Here is a 26,285-nt window from a genome sequence, read left to right as displayed (position 1 = left end):
GGGATGGAATAAGTTGTATCTAAGCAGAGTGGTACAAGTAATCTGGGTTTTAATTCCTGATATACTTGTAGCAATATCTCCTTCTGTGTTTTTAAAGTCTATCCTTCCCCTTCACTCCCCCAGGGTGTACTGTGTATTTTTGGGTCTCCCCAACACCCTTGACTTTATATTGTGGGGGGCAACCTGCAATTTATCTAAGTGTTTCTGAACATTCTCACTCCTGGACTTGATCTCTAGTTGTATTTCTTTACTTATTAAAGCCTGTCTTTCCAACCTACCCGTAAATACTGGTCCAGTTGCCTCTATTACTCTCTCATTCCCTATCACATCGAGTTCTATTTTCTCATATTCAATTTTATTCCAGATACACTTCTTCAGGTCAAATATAGTTCCTATAAAGAGCATCTCAGTTGGCCATATTTCTTGATCCACTCTGCCTGTGATTCTCTCATTTTTCCTCAACTTAGTGTATATAGGACATCTGCATTAGAAATTATATCCAGCCTTCTCTGTCTCATTTCTGTTGTTCTATTTTTCTGTCATCAGTTGTCTATTTGTCTTCTTCACTTTGCTTTTTGCTCTATTCATTGTGGCCTCTCTACCACTGTTCTTGAAATCTTGGTGATTTTCTCTCTCTTTAGAACATCCTATAGTATTCTCTGTAGGGTTGGATTGGTGGTTGTGAATTCTCCCAGTTCCTCTTTATCTTGGAAGCATCTTATTTCTCCATTAATTTCTAGGAAAACTTTTCAGGATACATCAATCTGGGCCATAGGTTATTTTCTTTCAGGACTTGGAATGATTCACTCCATTTTCTTCTCAATTTGATGGTTTGTGCCAAGAAGTCTGATGTAATTCTGATGGACTTTCCCTTATAGATGATCTGTTTCTTGTCTCTGACAGCTTTTAATATTCTGTTCTTATATTGAATTTCTTGGATCTTGATTATTATATGCCTATGTGTAGTTCTGTTTTGGTTTAGGTGGCTGGAGTTCTGTATGCCTCATACACCAGAGTATCTTTTCCTTTTCCAATGCTTGGGATGTTTTCCTTATTTTTGTGAATAGCCTTTATAGTTCCTTTGTTTGTACTCCTGCTGCTTCATTCACATTCGTTATTCTTAAGTTATACATGCTGTTGTCATCATCTAGCCTTTGTACTTTTACTACTTGTTTTCTTGTTATATTTAAGAAATTTTTCCTTTCATTATCCTACAGTGCAAACCTGTCCTCTAGTTTGGATAATCTACCCTAGTTACTTGCAATTAATTTTGCCAGCTTCCAAAGGAATTTTTAAATTCATGGTTCTCTCTTTGAACCAGCTTCCTTTCTTCTATCTTTTCTCTATTTTCCTCATGAAACAATTCTCCCCTTTTTTTGTTTTCTTCCCTTTTTCCATGTTTTTTCTTGAGAGGTGCTTAGCATTTCTTAAATTATTCTATTTATATCTTGCTTTATTCGGTTAAATACTTCACCTTTCAAATTATCTATGCATTCCTGAAGATACTGCTTTATGTCTACTGGGCCATGTCTGATATTGCATAATTGCTGTCCTCATTCTGCTTTGCATTTACAGTTCCTGGATCCATGCTCTCATGATTGGGGAATGGGAACCCTTTCTTGTTGCTTCTTTTATTATTTTTTGTTCCTTCCATACAGGTGTATATGGGAGGTCCAGATTCTTTGTTTGTAGGTTACACTTTGTCTGAAGTGCTGATTGTATGTCCCCCCACCAAGTGCAGTGTACTATGTGGATACAGACCAGGGAAGCCTATGCTGCACCCACCCCCTCTGGATTAATCAGCTTGCTGAAGGCTTACTGCATTAGTTCATTGGGACTGGTATGGGCTAGCCTATTGGTTTCAGCCTGAGGCATGACACAGGTCAGGTGCTCCCCATCAAACCCACTTGAGAAGGAAGAAGCTGACCGAAGTCACTGCAGCCCCTTGTTCTGGCCAATTTGCCCCATCCCAGAATGTCATCTCTTGGAGGCTCTATGGAAGGCGTTTATTCCCATCATTCACCACAGGTTGATGCAGGGTTCCCTGCCAGCTCAGCTTGTCAGTTAAGATCACCGACTCCCATCCTCAGTGCAAATGCATCTCCAGTGAGATGAAACTGATGAGCTTTTGTGTAGTTCCATAAATCTTGGCTGCATGAGATCAAGTGTAGGAGTGGCAGCAAGTTCAAGTGGCAGCACCAAGACTGTAGCTTTTTCAGTAGAAGCACTGGGACTGTATTTTTAAATGGTTTCTCTCAGCTTAATTTCTTCCAGGCTTGGGAGGGTCTATCTCCCTCTGCCTGGGTCTCACTATGTTATATTATTTTTGGAATCTAAGGTGACATCTCAGAGAATCTCTGCAGCCTGCTGTTACCTATCCACCATCTTTTCTCCTCCAGGACTTTGTTTATTCATCCTAATAATATAATTTCTAAATAATGAGACTATAAATCAGTGATGAAGAACAACATATTGCATTCATATACCCAGTCTTTGTGACATTTCGAGCAGCTGGCAACCAATGTGAAACCATGCTTCATAAATTCACAACCCAAACATATCTTTGATCAAAAATGCAAACTTGGAAAAAGAGAAAAGTTACTGAGCTTAAAATGAAAGGAACAGCTGTTCACAGAGTAGACAAATGGACAGACAGATGATCAGTGTGGATTCAAACAAACACAGAAATCAGCACACAACTTGTTGGGGTCTGTGAGAATATTTAAGTTCCCTAAAGGCCATTTACGTACTTGTACCATGCCTCTTTGTTAAACTAGCTGCCTTCTTAAACCCCATGCTTTTTGTCTCATTGATCTATCTCTAACAGTGGGGTGTTAAGGTCTCCTATTTCAATTATATACTTGTGTTTGGTTTTTCATGTCCGTTAGTATTTGTCTCATATACCGGGGGCGGGGCGGGACTGAGTGGGATGTGGAGGCCAGTGGCTAGGGACCATTCCTGGGCACTGACCGCCCAGGTTGGGCCGGGTGGAGTGTAACCTTCGCTGGTGGCCAGGGGGTGGGGCCAAGCAATGTGAGTGGCAGGGCCAGAAGCTGGGAACCAGGAGGTGCAGAGCCCTCCAGGAGGCAAGAATGAGGCGGTGGGCGTGGCAGTGGGGGTTAGGGTTTCTCTGAAGCTGGGTGTGGCTGCAGGTGGAGCTTCTGGGAGACTGAGCCCCAGGCCTGCTGTGAGAGGAAGCAGAGGAGTGGACTGAGTCTGAGGCTTGGAATTTATAGATGTCTGGACTCAAATCTTCCTGGGCCTGACACCTTAGGTACACTGCTACTCTTCTGGGAGCTTCAATTTCTGCTACTGTTATTCTCCTATTATTTTGCATTGAAATATTGCGGGTTTTTTTCCATTAAAAAAACAAACTGTGATGAATGGCAATACTCATCTCTTGGCACTGTTGTGAAGATCCAATGAAAACCCTGCAGAGCTCTTCCCATGGTTCCTACCATACAGCAAGTGCTCAGATGCCATTGTTATTTGTGTTGTTGCCCTTCTTTTATTACAGAGAAATGAGTGCTTTTGGTATCCGTCGTCTGATGTCTTCATAACTTAAATATATGTTTACATGTTAATATAACAAACTAACAATAATATGTAACCCTTACAGATGTGAAGCCAGAGCCTCTCTGAGGTGTTTTACATATGTTAATTCTTACAAGAGTAGGACTTAGGAATTATCTTCATTTTCATAGCTGTGTGAGACAAAACACCAACATTTAATACATTTTCCAATGACAAACAAGTGGACAGAATTTTAACGCAGTGGGCCTCATACCAACACCTCCGTTAACTAACCCATACTTGGCACAGCACTGCTACAGTTCTGCTTTCGATTTTTCACATGAGTGAGGCATGAAATTGTTCATGGGAGGTTGCACAGGTAGCTAGAGGCAGTTTGTGTCAGGGATCACCAGAGGGTCAGATTTAATTTGTGTGTGTGCCTGTGTGTGTGTGTGTGTGTGTGTGTGTGTGTGTGTATGTGTCACACATAAAATATTTACAAAGTAGGATTAGAATGGCCAACTGCAGAGTCACGGAGAGAACAAAAAAGGGCCATGTTCTCCTTGGAGATGCTGAAGAATTGGCTGAAGGTTACATGGGCTCTTCATGGGCACTGTGTGAACACTTGTTGGCCTATTTTGGGAACTCAAGGAAGATTTTCTTGGGTGAGCTCCCAAGGTCAGAGAATGTACATGTTCAAGACATCAGCAACAGTGGCAGGCAGCGTGAAGCAGAGCAGAGAACCGCTGTTTTTGTTGTATAATTCTTACAATTTGTTATCTCATATTTACATTTTTGTATAATGCTCTAAGTAGTCCACGGTGGCCAGCAAAAAGAGTAGAGGGACAGCACCAGGGAGGAAGGAGCCAGAGACCAGGTGGAGTACCTATTGTCATTTCTCCATGACCCATACAGATGAGCTGAGAAGTACACTTTACTAATCTCTTGGACAGCTCTCAAGCCCATCAAGTTGACAATGAAGTTAATCATCACATAGCAGAAGTTTTGTGATGTGAAAATTATAGGAGATTTACATATGTGTATATATACAGTATTTTGGGTTTTTTCCACCTTTAAAATTCTATCCAAAGTCAAAAAATGCTGAATTTTAGGTAATAGAAATAAACTTTCCTTAGGTAAAGTTTATAAAATGAACTGAAAAAGACTGAAAAATAGATGAACAAGAGTTAAAAAAGAACAGGGTTTAAAAATACTCACAGGAAGAGCCAGAAATCGTTACTCTACTTTGAACAACTACTTGAAAGACACTTAAATAATTTCTGAGTTAAACAAGCAAGATCTGAAATATTCAACTGCACACTGAGTATCTTCCCCTTGGAAATCAGTGCTACAGCTATACAAACACAAGAATGACTACAGCAACTTTATTTTTGAGCTCAAAACTGGAAACACCAAAAAGGGCCTCAGCTGATGGACACATGAGGATCTGTGGTTCATCCACACAATTGGATGTGATGGCTCAGCCACTGACAAGGAGCAGCCCTTGGGAAACCTAACATGGTTATGAGGATTGAATAAACTCTACCAGCTCCCCCAAAACAAAAACAAAAACCTTCTGCATCCTATGTGGTTACAGACCTGTCACCTTTAGAAAATACAAAGTGTTTCCCAGAGACAAAAAGCAGACACATTGCTTAGGATGGAAGGAAGCAATTATAAGGAGCCATAAGGAAAATATGAAGGTCACATATACATGACCACTTCGGTGATGATTTTCAAGGGACTCATGTATGACAAGATTCCTAGAGGATTTTTTGTTTGTTTTTAGTTTCCGTATTGTTTATTTTTGGTACCAGGAACCAAATTCAAGACCCTGTGCTTGCCAGGGAGCACTTTGCCACTGAGCTATATCCCTGGCCCATGTCAAGATTCATCCAATTTTGTATTTAAACCTGTTAGTTCATTGTATGTCAATTATAATGAAATAAAATTGCTTTTAAAACACTTCTCATCTGAGCTACACACAAAAGCTTTATTTACTTATAGATTTACTGACTAGCAATTTTGTTTTTTTTATAGATTTATTTCTAAGCAGTATTGTTTATGGATTATTTTATATGAAGTCTGTTTATTTATAGATTTATTTAATTTTGCTGTGCTGAAGAATGAGTACACTGCCTTGGTCCTTTTATCATAATTTATTCCCAGACAGGGCCTTGCAAAGTTGCTAAGTTGTTTACATTTGGCTGGAATTTTATTACACTTATTAGCATTTTTTTGTACTGAAGTATAACAAAGGTAACTAAATTGAGTAGTCTCAAGTAAATCAATAAATACAGCTTAACAAACAATAGCTGGGTGTGATGGTACATGCGTGTAATCCTGGCACTTAGGAAGCTGAGGCAGGAGGATTGTTACAAGTTCTAGGTCAGCCTAATTTACATAGTGAATTGAAGGCCAGCCTGAACTACACAGTGAGAGTCTTAAAAAATAAATTAATAAAATAAAATAAGATAAACCCTGGACTAAGGCAAGGAATCATCTTCTAGTCCAGAGCATGGGCATGGTCAGAAGATTTACTTTAGAAGGTGTTATGGTTTGTATCTGGGTGTCCCCATCAAAGCCTCATGAAGTCACAGAGCCAGCTAAAGTAGCATCTGTGATTGGTTCTCTGTTTAGTGCTGTGACTGGTGATGAAAGTGCTTCACCATCCCGGGGTTTGAATTAGCGGAGTAAAAGAGGTCTCACCAGTCCATTTTGTGAGAGAAGTGAGAAAGTCTTGTAATTTGAAAGGAAATCACCTCCTGTGGTCAACAGGTGCAGAAAACATTCAGCCTCCCAAAGTTGATTCATGCAGGCACAAGTGACTGTGATGTGCTGTGTCCCATTCAATGGCACATTTTAAGGCAGGATCTGAACAGAACTGGAGAGAACATGGGGGACAGAGCAGAGTCCTGTCCCACAGCTCCCATCACAGCTATATATGGAGCCATCCTTAGACCTCACAGGACTAAGAAGAGAGGTTTCTCAAACACAGAATGATACACAAATTTTCAAGATTTCTTTTCAAGAGTTTGATTCACAGTACTGTTTGAAGCAGAAAGGAACTGGGACCCTCCCTAGCCTTTACATAGAGCATGCACAAGAGACCTGTTTGCAGAATGCCATGCATGATTGTTGGAGGGAACTCTGGCCAGGGCCATAGAGGTGCAGGTCTAGGGGTGAAAAATTCATAGCACAGCAAGATTTTTCATGGGTTAACCAGTGCATTGGGAGTCTACACCTCAAACCAGTGCTTCCTGACAACAGGGACAACACTGAGCAAGGGCATTTGGATGCCAGAGTGGTCAGTCAGGTGAGGGGCAGCCCTGACTGACACAGCTGAGCAGAGTATCCCTTTGGAGCTGAATCCCCACCTGGTCCACCTCACTTCCTTCTTCAGGTCTGTCAGCAAGGACATCACACAGAAGCATGGCAACACAATGGAATTTTGCTCAGACTAAATCGTTTAGCTTCCTTTGAAGAAATTATTAAAAATGCACTAGACTGAGAAAAACAAGGCTGAGAACAGCACTCTGCATGTTGTGTAAATAAACTGACCCTTTACAAGTCATAGAAATAATGCCTGTGGGAGACTCTGCAATGGCAGAGTTGTGGAACCTCATGCATGCAGGTTTCACAATTGCAAAAGAATAACTCCAGGGGCTGGGGATTTAGCTCAGCGGCATAAGCACCTGCCTTGCAGGCAGGCAGTCGTGAGTTCGGTCCCTGGTACAGATAAAAAAATTAAAAATAAATAAATAAAAATAACTCCAAATAAATGCTACATGGCCATGACTTTCCTTTGGCACTGCACTGTAGCAAGCTAGATTTACTGAGCCACCTCAGTAAACCCAAGCGAAACCCACCAGACAATTCCATCAACTAAATGTGAGGTTTCAGCATCTCTGCTCCCTGCTTGATGCTGCTGCTGGTTGACAATTTCAAGGTGTTTCCTTCTGCACAAGGCATCTCTGCCCCTCTCAGCTCATGATTGTTTCGGTGTGGATCAGACTACGTCTTTACATAAAATCCCATCATGATTTCAGGATGGGTAGCAGTCTCTTGTTTACTGGAAATTATTTTTGAAGTTTGGGTGTAAGAATCCTTAGACCATGTGCTTAGCAATTTGAGAGGAAATGAGATTGTTTGAAGTAAATGTAGGAAACTCATTTGTCAGTAGCAGATTTAGTTGGTATTGAAGCCCATATGTTATGGGTAAACAGGCATGAGTCAGGGTTTGCTGTACAAAATGCTGGAAGGCACAGCAGTGTCCCCAAGTTCAGTTTCTGCTTTGCTTCCCTCATTCTACCAAGCTTGAGAGTAGATTCTCAGCATTCAAGCACATAGGGTTTGAACTACACTAGAAATCTGTAAAAACTTCTGTTAACTGGGTAATGAAAAGACAAGGAAATGGTTTTTGGCAAAACACAGTTCTAAATATATGCTTAAATAAACAAAGCAGCCGGAAAAAAATAACAACAACAAGAAATGTAATGACAATATTGTGTTTTGTTCCAATGCCACTACCTCAGTCTAAAAGATAGGAGCAAAATTTGCAGAATAGAAGCGTCACTGAAGACAGTGGTCTTCGTGGTCTTCATCCCCAGAGGTGCAGATTGGGTGCCCTGCCCACTAAGCCAGATGAATTCAGGATTGCACCTGAATCCTGGTGGAGGCTGAGACCAGGACCCAGGAAGTGAGGCCCCCGGGGCTGAGGAATCAGAGTTTTTGCTGTGTCCTGGCTGCTCTGCCTTCCCTTGCCTGCCGGGCTGCAGCACAGAATGAGGTGGGGGAAAAAGGTGTAAGGCAGGCAGTGCTAGGCTCCTGTGCAAGCTGCACACTCCCTGTGCTGCCTGAAAGCAGCAAGATTCAGGACTTCCTTGCTGGAAAAATAGACACTTGCTGAATACCAAGCCTGCCTATTTTATATTTACAGTGATGTTTGAAGTGTCTGTATTGTGCATAACTTTCAGTATATATAATGAAATTAAATCACCCATTTTCACATACCTATTCAAGAAATTAGCCACAATGAAATATTGACTGATTTGAATAAAAGGAATATTGAATAGAACACTATAAATAATGCAATGGAATGGAAAAATGGAAAAAACACCAAAAAGACTTCCCCCCAGGTTCAGTGGTCTGCCCTCCAGGAGCTCCTCTCTTCTGTCCTCACCTGCTATTCAGGCCTGAGTCTCTTCGTGCCTGGCTGAAGAGAGGGCCAGGATTTGAGCTCTTCTATCATCTCAGGTAGGATCCAGGACATGGCCTAGGACATGGTCTTCTTTCAGCATTTTCTGTGACTATAATTTTAGAATTGGCTCAGCAGCTCTGTTGTAGTACATTCATGGTTTCTATCTATTCACACTCATAACTGAATAAGAAGAGATCATGCATGTCTCTCAATCTTATTTTTTATAATGAGGCCATAGAAGTGGAATTTCTAGGTTAAATGTATATACATTGAATTTCCTGATCATAAAATTCACCCTAAAACTCACCATAGAGTTGGAGCCTGTAAGGGGAAGCCTGGGGCTGCTCAGATCTCTGTGGAGATCTGAAGGCAGGGGAAGACGGACCATGCAGATGTGGAGGACACCACAGCACCTAGTAGTGTACCATGTACAAGAAAGGCTCAGTTCCAGGACTCCTGATCCATCAGTCAGCTTCTCAGCATACAGCATACACTGCATGCTGGATAAGAGAGGGCTGTTGTGGCCCTGCTGCCAGAGCTCCTCCCTGCAGTCCTGAGGCCCCATGGCTCACTCAGGGGAACTATGTACAAGAAGATCAGCATGTTTCAGAGCCTACCTTGACTGAATGTCTTCCACCAAGGTGAGATCTCAACTGCCACATGTGGATTCACCACAGCTGTGGAGCAGGACAGGTGTTTACAGGAAGCAGGTCAGGAGGTGGGAACACTGCAGGCAGGTAAGGGTACAAAGCCTGAAATAACCGACCTGGGACTAACCTGCCCCAGTGTCCTCCAGGAGTAACTGTACCTGCAACAATGTGCTTTAAAAGACTAAATAACTTAACAGATTACTCACAAAAATATATACTGTAGGGGAAGTTTGAAGATACAAAAGTAAATTGCTACATCCCTAAGTAAAATGTGATGTGACCCTTAATCAGGACATGATTTCCTATGGCGTCCCTGACCCACATCCTCAGAAGAATACACACCATTTGACATAACATTAACAAAAAAGGGCAAAGAGTCAACAACCATAACTGCTTAATAATAACAACACATGCCAGAATATGATAAATGCCCTGCTGACTTGTATGAAGTGTATAGTAAAGAATAAATACTGGATTTGGCCATGTTGGGATTTAGGGAGCTGAACAAGAAAACAAATCTCCTGCCTTCCTGGCAAGCACCCTTGGTGCAAGCCAGGAGGAGAACAAGTCAGCATCTCCCATGAGCCTACTGGTGCATGGACTGAGAGCCATACATCTCATTTAGCCACCATTGGTTAGCAAGGAGAGGCAGAATTCTGAGCATCTCTTAGGAATATGACTGTGTGCAATATAGAATATATGGGGGATTTCTTTCTATCTTGTGTTTGAAAACCAGTGTTGTCTTTAGTCTTTTGCTGTGTTCTGATTAATTGTTTTGCTCTATTCAATATTATCTTTTGACTGGTTTTAAAATGTTCTGTGTTTGTTTGGATTTCACTATAACTAATTGAATGGAAACCAATTGTGAAGATAATGAGATATACTATGGTACCTATTACTGTTATCACGGACCCTGCTGTGAATTTCTGTACCAATTTCAGTGCATTGTCTCAATTTGCTTTGTTCTGTTTGCTCTGTTGTATTTTCCTACCTTCAAAATAAAATTTTGAAAAAGAATAAATACTAATAATTTTTCATGTTTTTCAAGGGAAGGGAACCACCACCAATTCCTTTTAAATAACGAAATCACCCTGATCACAAAGCCGGAATATAATGCATTCAAAAAATGATAATACTCTAATGGCCAATGTTCTTAATGAACATACACAAAAATATTTAAGTAAATGCTCATCAGCTAAATTCACCAGCACATACAAAATTTAAACACCACAATAAACATTGGGTTCACCCTCAGTGGTGCTAGAATGGTTCCACTTGCACAAATCATTCAGTGTCACTTGCCACATTCACAGCATGAGGCACAGCTAACTCCTCAAGGGATTTAGAAAAATCACTTTGAGAAATTCAAAAGTTCACCATTCTTTCATGATAAGAACCATTCACACACCATGGGTAGGAGGAATGAATCTCAGCACAGCAAAGAATAGGCATGACAAGCCCATCACTGACATCATGCTCAGAGGCTGACAAGTTGCAAGATTGGCTTCTCAGGTCAGGAACAAGACCAGGCTTTGGACTCTTTCAACACACTACTTGAAGTCCTAGTCCTAGAATTAGTCAACAATAAGAATCCAAAAGTTTACCAAATAAGAAAGGAAGAATTAAGAGGTGCCTCTGTTTCCTGAGGATACATTTCATATAAGAAACTTAAAACTCCACTGAAAAACTTTTAGAACAAATTGGAAAATAACTTCATTTTCAAGGTGCAAAATCCATATGTCATAATCAATTCATATCTATGTGTCTCAAACAAACTGCAGACTCAAATACAAAGAACACAATTCATTTCATAATTCATCCAAAAGAATTAATAGTTATGTAAAATTTAAACCAAACACACCTTTTCTCAGAAAATTGTAGAAACTGAAGCAATGAGTGAAGTGGAACTAAGAGAAAAAAGGCAAATTATGATGGTGGATGGGAAAAATTCATGTTGTTATAATGTACATGCTACCCAGAGCAACCAGGAGTTTAAATGCCATTCCTGTCAAAATATCAGAGCCATTTTCTTAGAAATAGAAAAAACAAAATGAAAATGCACAGGGAAAGACAAGGAGTCATCCTATAGCCATGGAAAAAACATTAAAGTTAGAGGCAACAAAATACATAGTTTTCTGGTATATAATAAAGTGAAAACAGTCAAAAGGGTCCTATACTGCAAGAACTGGACCACAGATTAAAAGGGCCAGCCCAGTAGCGAAAAACTCATACAGTAACCAGGAATTTTGTTTTGTTTCACCTTTTTCCTTACCTTCCCTCCCCCGCTTCACCTCTGCTTTCCTTCATTTCCCATTCCTTTAGTTTTCTTTACTTTTCTTTTTCAGTTTTTGGTCAAGTTCTTCCCGTGTAGCTCTGGCCTAAGCTGAACTCAGAGTGTGTTGCAGGCTTGTCTGAAACTCCCAGGAATCCTGCTGCCTCAGCCTCCTGAGTGCAGGCATTACAGGCATATTAAACATTCCATGCTCAGCCAATGAATTTTTAACAACACTATGATGAAACCAGGTCTGTTGGAGTGTCTTGTAATGCCAGCAGTCTGGAAGGCTTAGGCAACAACATCATAAATTTAAGGACAGCCTAAGCAGTATAGCCACTTATCCAGAACCTGGATGAAAATATAAAGAATTTTAAATGTGGAAGGCCATGGAGCTAAGTGCAAATCTCAGTATTCAATCCGTAGAAACTGAATGCAAAACAAAATCTTGGAAAGTCCAATGGAAGAAAAAATAGTATTTAACACTGTCCTACCTTCTGGAGGGCAGTGTGTCCCAATTGGCATTAGATTTCATATTTTTCTTGTGGTTTGACTTCAAACAATCATCAAAATCCATGAGGGATTAAAAAAAAAAACCAGAATGTGCTTCAAGGACACCAAGCCTCAGACCCAGTGCAGAAGGCATTTGCAGTGATATTCTGAAGGGCATGATGAGCACAGTTACAAAGCAGAGAATCTACCAACAGTGTTAATGGGATTTTCAATCCTACTCACTGTGAAAAAAACTGCCAGTTAGGAAGTTGGTAGATGGCTTAACTATATCCACTCTTTCTGAAAGTGTCTAAAGATCAAAGCCAATTATTTCCTTCTATGAATGCACAAAATTACTGCTGATTACCAACTCAAGATAATACCTGCAATCGTAGCACTTTGGGAGAGGGAGGGAGATTGAGTAAAGAAAGGTTTAAGCCTGGCCTGGGAAACTCACAATCTTAGTGAGATCATGTTTTAGAATTTGTAAAAAACATTAACAAATTTTACAAATGTATGAAAATATAGATCATTAAGGAATCATTGTGCACAATGCAGTAGCCAATGTTATTCTCTCATTATTTTTCTGTATTTTATTCTTTTATAGACTTAACAGTAGCATCTTTTATGTGGTCCTTATTAATATGTAACTGAGTTACATTAAAATAAGACAAGAAAGTTTTTCCAAAAAACAGTAATCCTTTGCTCAAATCCTACTTCCATATATAAAGTTAGTACAAAAATAAAAAGAACCATCAAATTCTGTTTATACTATGCTATCCAAATCCTAAGATTGTGTATTCAGTAGCATATATACATTAATTTCAGTAAAAAGGTCAAAAAAATTGAAACAGTTCAACTTCTTGGCAGTAGATCAATGTCTACCTCATGGTAAACCTAATGCTTAGTGTGCTGACTAAAGTACATATGTAAGAAAATTTCACGAAGAGTTGATTTGTTGATTTATAGATGATTTTTGTGTCTTTTTAAACCTTTTTAAATGTATCTTTTATTTTGACTTGTTTATTTTTGAGACAGGATTTTGCTAGGAAGTTTAGGCTTTCATTGAACTCACACTGTAGCCCAGGCTCACCTCAACTCACAGCAATCTTGCTGCCTCAGACTTGTAACTTCTGGCATTAGAGATGTTTACTACCAAACCTGGCTCTTGTTTACTTTTTAAATTTTTTCCAAAATTAAATTACCCAGGATTATATGATATGTCATAGTTTATCAGGTGAGTTTTACAAAATGAACTCAGAAAGCACTAAAAATGCACTGAAGGAAACTCAAAATCCTCACCAACACTAAACATAGTGTAACATAACATAACATAACATAACATAACATAACATATTATAGCATTAAAAACACAACAAAACAAAGCAAAACAAAATAAGAAAATAGGTTTGGAGGTTTAGTTCAGCAGTATAAGTGCCCCCTTGGGAAACCTGAGGTCATAAGTTCAATCCTCAGTACCAAAAAGATAAGAACCACCTAACTGTGATTTTAAAATTGCTTCCAAGTGTACCTTAACAGTTTGTAAGCTAATCACACACAGGACATATAATCTGGCAATTTCACATCTAAGTACTTTTTCTTTGAAATAAAAATCTATGTCCACTCAAGACCATGTTTAAGAATGGCTGTGGCAGCTGGCTTTCCAGGGCCAACCCAGAAACAGAACAAATGGGATCAGTAGATGGGTGACAGATGCATGAACAAGTTGCAGTTGGGGGGTTCAGCCCCATGAGAGTGTGTGGTGGCTCCACCACCAATAGGCAGCAGTATGTGGAGAGCCCAGCACAGAGATGCTGCTTGAAGGAGACCAACCAAGAGCATTGAAAGTGAACAGGCTCAGAACCATCACCTCTAGGAAAGGCAAACTACCCAGCAGGGACACAAAGCCCATGGTCTGTTTGGGATGGGAGAACAGGAAGTGAAAACAGTGACTAGGAGACAAATTCCCCAGGAGGGATGCCCATGTGTCCTCATTAGCACAGGGTGATGATGTCCATGGTCTTGCAAAGCCTCCCCTTGCCCTCACCACCTGCTGTCCTTCCTCAAAGGAGGCCATAGTATTGAGCACTACAGTGTGTGGCTGAGGTAAACATAAGTAAAACTTGCTATGAATCCTCCTTTCTGGACACATGGGTGTTATAACATGAAACATTTCATATCCTTCAAGGAAAATTATTGTGGGCATTATGGGAACACCTCCATGCTCCTTAATGATAATGAAATGAAACTAACTTAAGTCCAGAAAAGACAGTCAAAATAAAATTTGAGAAATCTCTAAATGAAGAAACTGTGTACCTCATCCTCAAGGGAAAGGATTTTTGGAAGGAAAAGTCTAAAAACACACACATTTGCTAGTTTTTTAACTTGTTGTTTCTAAGTAGGACACAGATTGGCTCACAATAAAAAAAAGGAGGGGGAGCCTCAACTGTGGACCCCAGCACATGATCTCACTTCCTTGGTGACAAGTCCAAACAGAACTCTGAAGGCTCTGGTCACCAGGCACTGAGGTCTGGTGATAGTTGGCCTTCATGGCTGGCTGGCTCGAGATAGTGGACAAGGAACATGCTACACTGCTTTCCCAGGGCTAGTGGCCCCATCATCAGGACCCTGTGTCAGGGAACCACGTGGGAACATATGGAGAGGATGGTTCACTTGGTCCAGGTGCTTCAGGAAGTTCAACTGGAAACACCCAGCTGTCAGCAGCTCAGGCCAGGACTCATTGGCACACAGAGGCACCCAGAGGCGCCCAGAGACAAGAGGAAGCCCAGAACACACATCCCTAGGCTCAACCACCAGCCCCTCAGAGACACTGAGTCCAGGACAAGTTCAGATACAGGGAAGAATTTCTCACCTGAGCAGCCCCGTGGGACTTAGCCACCTGTGTATTCAAGTCCTGGCTATGTAAAAGCACCTCAGTCTCGGTTTACAACACTGAACTGTGGGGTCCTGAGTGGATCCAGAGTGCAGGGTCACTGAGGATGAAATGGGGGATCCATGGCAAGGGATGAGCTGTGGCCTGGGCCCCATGAAGACCTATGACAGAGGCTGTTCTGATTCCCAGGGATGAACTTCCACTGCCCTCACTGACACACACATGGGGAAAACATTTTCATCAACTCACTACCCAAATATATTTTCTTTTCTTTTCCTTCCTACTAGACTCTGGCCACCACTCATCCTATGTCCTTGTAATTTACCTGTCGTACCTTTTCCACATCCTGCAGTTATGTTTCTCTTCTTCCTTACCCTGCTGTAAGTAACTGTTTAATCTCGCCTTGTCTGAGAAGGGAAAATCCAGACAGATTGCATCAATTTCTCATTCAGGTATTCATGGACTTTTGGCAGGGCATAGAAAAAGAATTCAAGAATTTTTTGTAAATCTTAGGATTCTTTATTTTCTTAATTATGTTCCTGGCTTTATAGACATATACACATCAAAACTGCTCCACATTTAATTACATGTAGGTTATTTCATGTCTATTTCATATGAAGGAGACTAACACACTTTCTTTGGTTACAGAGCAGCACCATGGTAGTGTCACACCCATGTGTATACTTTAGATATTTCCAATGATATATTATTAATATAGAAAGTGCAGTGTCACAGGCAGCATGTCCATTGAATTCCCATGTGGTTTATTTCCATGCAATGTTATAAACATGTCTGCCTATGTCCTCTTCTCTGGACAGAGTAAATTTGCATAAAGTCTGGCTCAGCATGTCACCACCTATAAGTTTCAGTTCTTACCCAGTAGTTCAATCAAAGAACCAGACACCTGAACACAGTCCATTTAAGAATAACGAGGCTTTGTGTACATAAGAAAAGAAACATAATGGTCAAGGAGGCAAACAAGCTGGAGAAATGAGCACTGGGAAACAGCAGTGGCATCAGGTCCCAGGTAGTAAAAACCAGCACAGAACTTGAATCCACCAGACTCCTGGCCAGACTGGGGTAGATGGTGGGAGCCCAAGAGCTCTCCATGACTCCTCAGGAGCTGGGGTGAAGTCTTCAATCACAGACCTGCTGTGTCATGGTGTAAACCCCTGCAGCCTTCACAGAGGCCAGCCTATTGGATGCTCCATGCTATAAATGTTCCAGGCTGAAGTTATTCCACCAAGTCCTGGCTGTACTGTGCTGCTACTGGGGGTTGGCAACAGGAGAGGTTAGGTCACTGATTCAGCAGCCGCTGGGTTTTCCACAAAGAAATAGCTGAATATGTGAGTGCCCCCGTGTGAGCTTAGGTGTAGCTCCTGAATTCGATGGATGATAGAAAGTTTTCCCATGGTCTATGAACCAAGTGGGCCTGTAAAGTGTCACAGGCTTGGGGCAAGGCATCAGTGACAGTGAGTGGTGAGTTCTAAGTCCAGGCTTTGCCCTGCCCAATGGACTGCATGTGACAATGGCAATGTGAGGTAACCTGAGGATGAAGACCTTAGTAGGGATGGTATCAAATTACAGGCAGGTGTGGATGGGGATAGTGCCCAGGTGAAGAGAACCCCATGTGGCCCTCTAGTGCCTCACCCTCGAGCATGCTAGAATCTCCACAGTAAAGGACTATGTGTGTTATCCCACTCCCGATGGACATTTGAGAACCAGTGCCAAGAGAGGGACAATGCCAGGTCCTAGGCACCCGACATGGGCAGAGTGAAGAGGATATGGGAGAAGTCCAAAGGAGAAAGACCTCCTAGCACAGGACCCAGCCAACTCACAAAGGCATTGGAACAGCAGCCCCCAAGCTCCTGGGACCTGAGCCTAAACATATGGGACTGATTTCAAGCAGCATCCCAAGGGATACACACACATGTGCACACACACACAGGAACAAACAGTGATGCCATGGGCACACACTGGGTTGCTCAGAGGAAAAGTGATCTGATTCATTCAGTCTACATGCCTCAAATTCTCACCTTATTCCTGCGCTGAACTAGGCTGGAACCAACACAGAACAGGACAATATGTCACTGGCCACCCAGAAGCTGGAAGGCTGGAGGAAAGGGACAAACCAATGCAGAATATAGTGGAAGAGAAGACCCAGGGCTATATCCCAATAAAGCAAGGGAACACAGAGGTCAAGGTCACTACATGGGGGATCTGAACAGCCTCACTGAGATGGAACTGATGCCTGAACCTGGGACATGCAGGCCCTAATGCTGTACAGAGTTGAGTCTGTGTGGCAGAAGACAGAGGACCAACCATTTAGAGATTCAAAGTCAAAAATTTTTTTTAGTCAAGAAAGAGATGAGAAGAGAAAACAGAGGGCCTGGCGAGAATAAGAGAGGGGAGGAGTGGGGGAGTGAAAGGGGTGGGGGCAGAATCTCACATCTGCTATAGCGCATCAGTGACCACTGATGGTTGCATGGCTGCAAACTTAGATATGACAGGTAAACTTCAGTTCTCTCAGGTTCTATGGGTCAGGCATTCAGGAGGTGCTGCTGTGGAATCCACCATAGTTTCTCCTGACTAGGCTGCAGGCTCAGTGGAAACACTGCTGTGGCAGAATCTGTTCTCAGGCTCTCTCTCTTGCTAAGAGGCAGGAACTCAGTTAGGATGGAGGTCTGATGTCTCCTCTGTCTGTTAACCTTTTTCTCTGCAAAGAGTCAGCCTCTCCTCAGGGAAAATGCAGAGATAGTCAGAGATTTAGAGAGGAAGACAGAATGAAACAGAGAGGAAGGAAGGAAGAACAGAGGAGGGAGAGAGCAGGAGGTTGGTCACAGTCATTTTATGTGTGAACCTTGGTAGTCACATCCAATTACATCTGCCATGTTCTGTTATTAAGAATAAGTAATTAATTAGGGAGAGAGCTCAAGATAGAGCACTTGCCTACCATGCATGAGGACCTGGGCTCAACTTCAGCCTGGCTAATACAAACCAGAACAAAATTCACTATATGTTACTGACGCTCAAGGAATGGGCTACTCAGGAGGTGGCCATCAGAAGGTGAGCTGTCAGCAGTTGAGCACCCTTGCCAAGGGTGTAGTGATTCACACAGGTGTGAATGTAGGCACAGTGCTGGTAGATTTGGGGGTGCATCTGCATCCATAGTGCTTGCTTATCCTGTGTGAGGTCTTGACTTGAGGCCATAGCACCAACACACAGAAGAAATTGAGATGCTTAGGGAACATAATGATGGCTGATCTGATGAATTTCTGCCCCCTTATGATGCCACCAGGGAAATATGTCCAGGAGGAGAGCGTTATTTCCACCACCATACAGCAGGAACCAGGCTTGTGTGCACTGTGTTCACCTCCCTTCCACCCCTTCATGGAATTTACCTCTAATTCTGTACACTGTGTACACATGACACCAGTCCACAAGGTTTAAACGTGTCATCTCTCACTTCTGATGATGTCCCTAGGAAGCAGATGCCATAGTTTAGCGGGACACATTGGAAAGGAACTGAAAGGCATTGTGTCTTGTCTAAGTTGACAAGGGAAGTGGGAAGGAGGAATTGGGTCTAAAACTAGGTCTGCTCAGACCAGGGACCCTGGCTTTATTGTGGTTTTTCCTTTCCCATGGGAAAGCTTTGCCTCTTGCCAAGGATCCATCACTTGGGTGGAGTTGTTGTCTTCACTCTGAATGACACTGGGCAGTCATTCCATGTGTTTCCATGGTATCCAGAGCAAGAATGTCTGGGGATGCCAGATGACCCAGTTCCACACAGACATCATGGAGGGAGCTGGTGAGGGCCTTAAATCATCAATGTACCAGGCATTGACCATGATGCAATGACCAGAGCAGATGCAAACACTGGTCTCTTGTGCTTCCATGTTATGAAGGCCACACAGTCACCCTGGAGAGCAGACCAGGTACTACCCACATTACTGTGAGTTTCCCTAATTCTTGGCCTCTGTACACATGGCCATATAATAGGGGAAGGGGAGACTCATGAAGGCACACAGAATGGGGTGATGCATCCATATATGAACTGAAGGTTGAGGAAAGGCAGGCAGGAAGCACTCCCACTATCCACTCACTTTTCAGATAGTTACAGAGCAGCACCCTGTTGAGCACCCATGATTAAATAACACTGCAGACTCCTCTCTCTTTCTCACAGAGGCAATATGCCACAAGGGTGATAAAGGGAATTGCATTTCAGGCTTCCTGAGGAGTGGAGGACAGGTGGTCACAGCACTGTCTAGAGACCTCTGTGAGCAAGGGCTGATTATGGTTAGCACACAGGATACCCTGGGAGGGCAGTTTGGGAGGGAAGCCAGACATGTAGTGCTTCTTACAACTGTCCTCCTCAGGATCAGAGTTTCCCTTCTTGGCTCCTGGCAGGTCCTGGAAGGTGGGACAACCAGCCCTATCAAATCTGATTGAGTTGGGCCAAGCCTAGCTCACTGAAAATGAGAACTACAGTGAGAAGGAATTGGCCTGGGTCTGTTGGTTTCTGAGGAGGACATAGGGCACTTTAGATGTAGAAAGACTCTCAGACTTGGGGCCTCCTGCAACACAGAGGCATGCAGAAGTGAGTGGGGTGAGGCAAAATAGGAAGTTTTCCTGGGCTGCATTTGTGCACAGAGCTGTTCCTGACAGGCCCTGGAAGGCTTTGGGGCTTGCAAGGAGCAAGGACAGTTGGGGATTTTTCTAAGGCAGTGCTGGTACCAGACTGAGCTCAAGGTCTACTTACATATCTTGTGCCAGCCTCACCTCCAATGACCTCACCAGATCAATCTGAAAATCAAGGTCAGACACCCGGTCAGGTGGAATTCAAGGGCAGGTCTGTCGCTGGCTCCTTGGCAGGTGTCCTCAGCTCCACTTAGGGCTAAAGTCTTGCAAAGTACCCGCCCTTCGTTTCCCCTTCACTTTACCTCTTCTATTTCTCTCAGTTTTCATTTCTACTCTTAAATCTATAGTTATTTAAAACATTAAATTCTAAGATAATTTAATTTTAAGTTAAGATTTCATTAGTTTCCACATGTTCAGTTGAGTCACACATAAGCACATTGTCAATTGGTACAATCTTCACATCTGTCTAGTTCCAGCTTTCTGCTCAGTGTTGGACCCATCCATACCCCTGTCTTTCCTGCTAGTCCCCACCCACCACTGACCTTTCTCTCACTGTGATTTACTAACCTGGGTTTTTCATATCAGTTTATCAGATTCTGTTTGCCCAAACATTCCTGGAGTAGACTGGATGTTACTGCTGTTTGACAGAAGAGAAAACAACAGATAGACAAAGTCTATAGGGAAAATGTAGAGACCATTTGTATGTACTCATCTTTTCATGTCAGAAAATGTTTTCCATGATTTCAGTGATACAAAGGTACCTACAAATGACTGATTCATTGCATTTGAAAAACAACAATAATGCAAAAATCACAACAGGAAACCTTTCTTTACAACGAATCATCAGATAGATGTTTTTTATTACAAGTATGAAAGAGGTCTCATGAGTCCATATTGTGAGGTAAATGACAAATTCTTCTAACTCAAAGGGAATCACCAAGGCCAACAAGCACACAAAACACTGAGCCTCCTAAACCTGATACATGCAGGCACACATCCCTGAAATATGCTGTTTCCCCATCCACTGACACATTTTAAGGCAGGTGCTGAACAACAATGGGAAGGACATGGAGGGCAGAGCACAGCCCTATCTCGCAGCTCCCATCAGAGCTCTAAACAGCCTTCCCTAGAACTCCTAGGAGTAAGAATAGAGTTTTCTCCCACACAGAATGCTGCACAAATATTCAAGAGTTTGATTCACAGTACTCTTTGAAGCAGGAAGTAACTGGGACCCTCCCTACCCTCCACATAGAGTATGCACAGGAGAGTTGTCTGGATGATGCTGTTCACTGTAGCTGGGGGGAACCTTGCCCTGGCCCCAGGGCCACAGAGCTTCAGGGCTAAGGATGACAAACTCATGGCATGACAAGGTTTTCCCTGGGCCAGCCAGTGCACTGGGCATCTCCACTGCAATCCAGTGCCTCCCAAAGCCAGGGACAGCACTGGGAAAAGACATTTGGATGCCTGGGTGGCCAGTCAGGTGAGGGGCTGCCCTGCCTGACACAGCTGTGCAAAGTGTGTCTCTCTGGAGCTAAACCTCCAGCAGATCGCACTCATTGCCTTCATCAGGTCTGGCAGCAAGGATGTCACACAGAAGCACAGCAACACACTTGAAGTTTACTCAAACTAAATCGTTTGGCTTCCCTTCAAGAAATGACTGAAAATGCACAAGTCTGGAAAATCATGTCTGAGAACACTGGTCTGCATTTTGTATAAATAAACTGATCCTTTACAAGACATGGTGGTAATGCCCGTGAGTGGGTCTGCTATGGCAGAGATATAGACTCATGAACACAGGTTTTGTAACTGCAATAGAAAAATTGCAAATAAATGATGCATGTGCATGACTTTATGTTTATATTGCACTGAAGGAAGGGGGATCGAGGCAGCAACCTAGATTTACTGAGCTGCCTCAGTAAACCCAGGGCACAATGCACCACATGATTCCATTACCCAATTGTGAAAGCTCAGCAACTTGGTTCCTGCTTGCTGCTGCTGTTGCTTGACAATTTTGAGGTGTTTCTATCTGTGCCAGCCATCTCTGCCTCTCTTAGATTCTGTCCCCAGGGTGTAGATCAGACTATGTGTTTACAAAAAGTTCCATCTTGATTTCGGACCAGTGGCAGCCTCTCATGTACTGGAAATAATTCTTCAAGTTTGGCCATAAGAAACCTGACACAATGCGCTTGAGAGGAAATGAGATAGTCTGATATACATGCAGGAAACTCATTTTGTCTGTGCCAGACTCAGCTGCTACTGAAGCCCATATTTTTGAGGTTAAAAGATATGAGTTGGAGTCTTAGAAGGCACAGTCACATCCCCAAGTTCACTTTCTGCTTTGCTTCACTCATTCTACTAAGCTGCAGAATAGATTCTGAGTGTTCAAACACATAGGGTGTGAAGTGCAGCAGAAAGCTGTACAAACTTCAGTTAACTGGGGTGTAAAAAGACAAGGAAAGTTTTTTGGCAAAATACACCTCTAAATAGGTATTTAAAGCATCAAAGAAACCAAGAAGAAGACAAAGATGAAGATGAAGAGGAAAAGGAAGAAGAAGAAGAAGAAGAAGAAGAAGAAGAAGAAGAAGAAGAAGAAGAAGAAGAAGAAGAAGGAAAAAGAAGAAGGAAAAAGAAGGAAAAGAAAGAAAAACAAAAAGTAATGCCAATGTGTGTGGTTTTGTCTCCAATGCCTCAGCCTCATTTAGAAAGGAAAGGATCAAAATTTGCAGAATGGAAGGGTCACTGTGGAAAATGGACTTTGCCCCAAGGCACTGATGGTGTGTCTGGCCCACTATGTAAGTCCAACCCAGGGCAAAGCCTGGAGCCTGGTGGAGGCTGAGGCCAGGACTCAGGAGTTGAGGCCCCTGGGGCTGAGGTGGCAGAGACTTTGCTGCACCCTCGTGGCTCTGCCTTATTGGGCCTGCAGGGCTGCAGCATGGATGCTGTGGTGGAAATGGGTGTAAGGCAGGAGGTGCTGGCTCCTCTGCATGCTGCACACTCCCTGCTTGACCTGAGCACAGGAAGATTCAAGTCCTCCTTGCTGGAAAAAGAGACTCTGAAGAAGATTCTGGGTGTCCTCTACCAGACACAGATGAACACAGTGACTTCTCAGGTAGGGAGGGCAGGACACCCACCACAGCGGGATCTGCATGGCTTCATGTGTTGGGGGTTTAAAAGTTATCATGAATGATGTGTTGCCTTCTTGAATAAAAGACTCCTTATTTTATATATCTATAAAGTTAAGTGTGAATTTTCTTCTATATGCATATCCTAATTAAATACAAAAGAATATTAAGTCATCCATTTCCACTCACCTATTCAAGAAAATACCAACTATTTATTCTTAAGTGAATTGAACAGAAGAGAAGTAATACTGAATGGAGCACTATAAATAATGCAGTGGAAAAACAAAATGGATAAAACCACAAAGGCATCCCTCCCAGGATGAGAGGTCTGCCATCCCTCCCAGGATGAGAGGTCTGCCATCTCTCTCATGTCCTCACCTGCTGTGCAGGCCTGTGTCTCTTCACTGCTGGGTGGAGAGAGAGCCAGGACACAAACTCTCTTCCATCTCAGGAAAGATCAGGGACATGGCCTAGGACATGGCCTTCTTTCAGCATTTTCAGGGGCTGTAATTTATAATTAACTCAGCTGCTGTGCTGTGGAACATTCAGGGTTTCTAACAGTCTACACCTTAACTGATGAAGAAGAGAATATGGTGTCTTTCAATCTCATTTCTTATAATGACCCTTAGAAATGGAATTTCCAGGTTAAATGTATATAAGGTGAACTTCACAGATTTTTCACCTGAAGCCTCAGCATAGAGTTAGAGCCTGGTAGAGGAAGACTGAATCTGCTCAGATCTATGTGGAGATCTAAAGTCAGAGAGATGGTCCAGGCAGAGGTGCAGGACACAATGGCACCTAGCAGGAACCATGGCTAAAAAAGGCCCAGGTGCAGGCCACCTCATCCTTGAGTAAGTTCTCAGGAAAGCATCACACACTGCACACTGGACAGGAGAGAGCTGGAATGGTTCGAGAGCTCCTGCCTACATGCCTGAGGGCCCCTCTCTCACTCAGGGAAGCTCTGTATGACAAGGTCTGTTACAGAGCCCAACTTGTCTGAATGTTTTCCACCCAGGTGCAGATCTGAACTGCCACATGTGGACTCACCGTAGCTATGGAGCAGGACAGGTGTTTACAGGGAGCAGGTCAGGAGATGGGGACACTGCAGGCAGGTCAGGGTATGAAGCCTTACATAAGAGACCAGGCACTCACCAGCCCCAGTTTCCTCCAGCAGTAACCACACCATGCAAGAGTGTGCATTAAATCTGAGTAACTGAAAGGAATTACTCACAAAATGATATATCGTAGAGATAGTTTGAAGATACAAAAGTAAATGGTAGCATCCGTAATTAAAATGAGATGTGACTCTTAACGGATATGTGGTGTCCATTGATGTCCCCAAACCACATGCATCAGAAGGAAATAGTCTGATGAACAGAGTAATAAGGAGCACAGACAATGTGTAAAAATCACAGCTGCTTAATAACAACAACAAAGCTGGGATACAATAAGTGCACTGGTGAATTTTAGCCAGTATATAATAAAGAATAAATACTGATTGTTTTTCAATTCTTCAATCAAGTTGAAGGAAAAAACAAAAACAACTTCTTTTAAGTGAGAAAATAATACTGAAAATGAAGCCAGACAATAATGTGTTAAAAATAATATAAATGAAAAAACTCTGTTGGCTAATATTCCTACCAAACATACACAAAACTGTTCAGCTAAATGTTTGCCATGTTAACTCACCAGCATATTCAAAATTAACCAACATGATCAACACTGGGCTCAATCTCAGTGGTGCAAGAATGGTCCCTCTCACACAAACTATCTGTTTCCACCGGTTTTAACATGTTGTATCTTACTATATTTTATGATATATAGTAGTATAAACAAAAATTTTTATAGGCAAAGAGATAATATAGAAACCATTGTTCATTTTCTGTTAACTGATTCTAAATACCCTGTAATTCTTTCATTCTCTTGAATGGCTTCACACTGTCTTGATATGCTTGATGCTATAGTATACAAATTTATACTCAAATAATTCAAGGAATCAAGCACTATGGTTACTACTATTATGTTAAATTATCTGGGAGTGAAACACAATTATGCTTAAATTGTTCCATTATGACCAGTGTTGTTCTGTTACAATGTCCTCTTTTATCTTGATCTCCACCCTTTTTTTAAAAATTAAACTATTTTTTATTTTTTATCAATTAAGGGAAAACTAAATTAAAAAATAACGGGATATATTATAGTAACTATTTGTTTTCCTATTAACCTGATTTGAACCCCAATATTGTTTTTTTTAATTTTATTTAAGAGGAAAAAGAGAAAAACACAAAACAAAACAAAGTGGTATAAGGGTACACGTAATACAGAACTACAAAAAAAAAAAAAGTAAGAAATCACCTGTTAATAGATTACATATTATCATCTTAGAAATAGTTGCTCAAATTACAGTATCAAAGAATACAAAGTGGACATTCAAACAGAGAGACTGCAAACAGCTGTGTTCAATGATCCAAAAACATTAATATAGTCAGCTATTTAACACCCCTAAACACACTTGCTGTTATATCCGTTAGAGCTCTTTTTTTTTTCCCCCCTCTCCTGATAGGAAATTCATGGAATTTATCTTTGACTGCCTGGATCTTAATGCCAGCTCTATCTCTTGTCTAACAGTGTGAATAATTCTGGAAACAGTTTCCTCATCTGTAAAATAGAGTGCTCCTTTGGGCAGCACGTACACTAATCTATAAAACAGAGATACTAATGTATGTCATTAATATGTATACATATATACACACATTATATAACACACAAAATGCATAATATTGATTTAGTCTATTCAGAAGATCAAGTTAATTTGTGGAAAGTGCTTCAGCAGTGCTAGTTCATCTTACTTAGTTATTGCCAGCTTTTTTAATTGACATTTAAAGGCCATCTAATTGCCAACTTTCTTTCCATACATTTTCAACATTCTTTGCAACAAATAAAGGGAGGATGTAAGATTAATTTCATAGTCATTATAGATTATATGACATATACAAAGCAAAATTAACATGTTTGGCTCAGGACAGACTTCATCAGCCTACCAGGGAAGGAGTCAAATACGACTTACAATTTGCTTTCAGATACTTCAGTGCTAAATGGATTGACTTGTATTTTGTAGTGAAATCCTTTAATCTTTGCTTAGTTTTCATATAACATAACTCTTTGTAGAAATTTGTGAGTTAGTTCCTTTCTTGTGATATGTCTTCTAGGTTAAATGAAGGCATTTATTGAAGGCTCATTAAGTAATGGGCAATATAGGTGCTTTATGTGTATTAACTCCCTTAATTATCCTAATAAACCTATGAGTTGTAAGTACTATTATTATTCCTATGTTATAGAAGGCTTAATTAACCTGCAGGGATATTTTTAAATTTACCATAATTACACACCTAACAATATTGGAACTGAAATTTGACTGAACTACCTATCCCTTGAGCTCTTACTATCAAATACTCTACAACTTGTCTTTGGATAAGACACATGTATACTTTACTAATCTATTTTA

The 26,285-nt window shown here is 41.7% G+C and overlaps 1 protein-coding gene across 1 annotated transcript in view; it reads right to left on the bottom strand.

Moving 5' to 3' along the window:
* The window catches only part of LOC134474278 (zinc finger protein 431-like), an 89,099-nt gene that overhangs the window by 28,948 nt on the left and 33,866 nt on the right, over positions 1-26,285 (bottom strand). The gene's annotated exons all lie outside the window — the stretch shown is intronic.

Source organism: Cavia porcellus, unplaced genomic scaffold, assembly GCF_034190915.1.
Source record: "Cavia porcellus strain 051 isolate PalLab524CR breed Dunkin Hartley unplaced genomic scaffold, mCavPor4.1 scaffold_32, whole genome shotgun sequence".
Classification (NCBI taxonomy): domain Eukaryota; kingdom Metazoa; phylum Chordata; class Mammalia; order Rodentia; family Caviidae; genus Cavia; species Cavia porcellus.
This window is presented reverse-complemented; position numbering and strand designations above follow the sequence as displayed.